Source organism: Aquarana catesbeiana, linkage group LG08 (assembly GCF_042186555.1).
Source record: "Aquarana catesbeiana isolate 2022-GZ linkage group LG08, ASM4218655v1, whole genome shotgun sequence".
Taxonomy (NCBI): Eukaryota; Metazoa; Chordata; class Amphibia; order Anura; family Ranidae; genus Aquarana; species Aquarana catesbeiana.
Genome location: NC_133331.1, coordinates 305,205,853 through 305,209,199, shown reverse-complemented (window position 1 = coordinate 305,209,199; position 3,347 = coordinate 305,205,853).

Here is a 3,347-nt window from a genome sequence, read left to right as displayed (position 1 = left end):
TGTCTGTGTGTGTGTGTTGATTTCTGATCTGTTTTAAAGGGGCCCAGTGGAACCCCAACTCATTAGTACCCTCGTTCAGCAGATCCCCAGCTAAGTAGTATCCTCATTCAGCAGATCCCCAGCTTAGTAGTTCCCTCGTTCAGCAGATCCCCAGCTAAGTAGTATCCTCATTCAGCAGATCCCCAACTTAGTAGTTCCCTCGTTCAGCAGATCCCCAGCTTAGTAGTACCCTCATTCAGCAGATCCTCAGCTTAGTAGTTCCCTCATTCTGCAGATCCTCAGCTTAGTAGTACCCTCATTCAGCAGATCCTCAGCTTAGTAGTTCCCTCACTCAGCAGATCCCAAGCTTAGTAGTTCCCTCGTTCAGCAGATACCCAGCTTAGTAGTTCCCTCATTCTGTAGATCACCAGCTTAGTAGTTCCCTCATTCAGCAGATCCTCAGCTTAGTAGTACCCTCATTCAGCAGATCCCCAGCTTAGTAGTTCCCTCGTTCAGCAGATCCCAAGCTTAGTAGTTCCCTCGTTCAGCAGATACCCAGCTTAGTAGTTCCCTCATTCTGTAGATCACCAGCTTAGTAGTTCCCTCATTCAGCAGATACCCAGCTTAGTAGTTCCCTCATTCAGCAGATCCCCAGCTTAGTATTACCCTCATTCAGCAGATCCCCAGCTAAGTAGTACCCTCGTTCAGCAGATCCCCAGCTTAGTAGTTCCTTTGGTCAGCAGATCCCCAGCTTAGTAGTTCCCTCATTCAGCAGATTACCAGCTTAGTAGTTCCCTCATTCAGCAGATCCCCAACTTAGTAGTACCCTCATTCAGCAGATACCCAGCTTAGTATTACCCTCATTCAGCAGATCCCCAACTTAGTAGTACCCTCATTCAGCAGATCCCCAACTTAGTTGTACCCTCATTCAGCAGATCCCCAACTTAGTAGTACCCTCATTCAGCAGATCCTCAGCTTAGTAGTACCCTCATTCAGCAGATCCCCAGCTTAGTAGTACCCTCATTTAGCAGATCCCCAGTTTAGTAGTTCCCTCATTCAGCAGATCCCCAACTTAGTAGTACCCTCATTCAGCAGATCCTCAGCTTAGTAGTACCCTCGTTCAGCAGATCCCCAACTTAGTAGTACCCTCGTTCAGCAGATCCCCAACTTAGTAGTACCCTCATTCAGCAGATCCTCAGCTTAGTAGTTCCCTCGTTCAGCAGATACCCAGCTTAGTAGTACCCTCATTCAGCAGATCCTCAGCTTAGTAGTACCCTCGTTCAGCAGATCCCCAACTTAGTAGTACCCTCGTTCAGCAGATACCCAGCTTAGTAGTTCCCTCCTTCAGCAGATCCCCAGCTTAGTAGTACCCTCATTCAGCAGATCCCCAACTTAGTAGTACCCTCATTCAGCAGATCCTCAGCTTAGTAGTTCCCTCGTTCAGCAGATACCCAGCTTAGTATTACCCTCATTCAGCAAATCCCCAGCTTATTGGTACCCTCGTTCAGCAAGTCCCCAGCTTATTAGTACCCTCGTTCAGCAGGTCCCCTGCTCAGTAGTACCGTACCACCAGTTTTGCTGATCCCCCACTTAGTAGTAACCCCCAGCTCTGCTGATCCCCCACTTAGTAGTAACCCCCAGGTCTGCTGATCCCCCACTTAGTTGTAACCCCCAGCTCTGCTGATCCCCTGCTTAGTAGTAACCCCCAGCTCTGCTGTTGCCCCACTCAGTAGTACCACCAGCTCTGCTGATCCCCCACTCAATAGTAACTAGAGGTACACTAAATAGAAATTTTGGTGCCGAAACCGAAAATCCAAGATGCACTTGGCCGAAAACCAAAATTTTTTTGACAGTTTTAAAAATATATATTTTTTTTTATATAGAATTGTATTATATTTGACTTTTTAATTAATATCATCGATTTAAATGAATATGAATTAATTGTCAGCCATTATCGGCACCTTTAATGCAAGAAAAATGCATCCCTTTAAATTCTATGTATGTCTTCACACTGCTCCATTGCGCGTCCTTTGGGGTGTTACAAATCTTCCTTGCTGCATTTTTTGTCAGTTAAAAAAAAAAAAAACACACCAAAATTGCACCTCCCCGTTGCAATGCATTGAAAATGCAGCAAGAAAGCATCATTAGCGCACCCGTGTTAGGTTTTTGATGCGTTTTTTGAGTCACATGACCTATAAAAAACAAACCATAGGTGCCGCAAAATCGCAGAGCAGAGCTGGGGGGACCAGAACAGAGGAAACCAGCAATGTCACATGTGGTGCGCAGTGTGGGAGCAATATAGCATGAGGTGAGCAGGGACCAAAGAGAGAGGAGGATCTGCAAACCAGCGGATCAACAGAGCTTGAAGTTACTATTGAGCAGGGGATCAGCAGATCTGGGGATACTACTGAGTAGGGCATCAGCAGAGCTGGGGGTTACTACTGAGTGGGGGATCAACAGAGCTGGGGGTTACTACTGAGTGGGGGGATCAGCAGAGATGGGGGTTACTACTGAGTGGGGGATCAGCAGAGCTCGGAGTTACTACTGAGCAGGGGATCAGCAGAGCTGGGGGTTACTACTGAGTGGGGGGGTCAGCAGAGCTGGGGGTTACTACTGAGTGGGGGATTAGCAGAGCTGGGGGTTACTACTGTGTGGGGGATCAGCAGAGATGGAGGTTACTACTGAGTGGGGGACCAGCAGAGCTGGGGGTTTCTACTGAGTGGGGGCCAGCAGAGATAGTAGTTACTATTGAGTGGGGGATCAGCAGAGCTGGGGGTTACTAGTGAGCGGGGGATCAGCAGACCTGGGGGTTACTACTGAGCGGGGGATCAGCAGAGCTGGGAGTTACTACTGAACAGGGGATCAGCAGAGTTGGAAGTTACTACTGAGTGAGGCATTAGCAGAGATGGGGGTTACTACTAAGCAGGGGGATCCCCTGAACCCCCTTAAACAAAAAATATATATTTGAATCCTCCATTCACACAATCTGGATGGGGGAATCCTTACCGCTGGATTATTTTATTCTGAGGCCGGGGAGATTTTCCAGCCATAGAATACACTGATCAGCACTGCCGGCGGCACCCATTGAGCAGGAAAAATCTGACAGGGCAGTTGTACAAACATCGATCGGTATCCAGGGCTACACTGAAGCGCACGAGGGGCGCAGCTACGGAAGTCATGTCACACTGGGAGGGTGCTGGCGGTGGAGGGGCGTGGCTTGACAGTTTGGAGCTTCCGTGCTTCCTCTCAACTCATGGAAGTTAGTAGGAAGAGGGGAGGAAGTGATAAATGATTGTTTTATATTAAAGTGGTTGTGTCCCCAAAACACTTCCCCAATATAGGATAAAATACTGGAATACCCGACATTG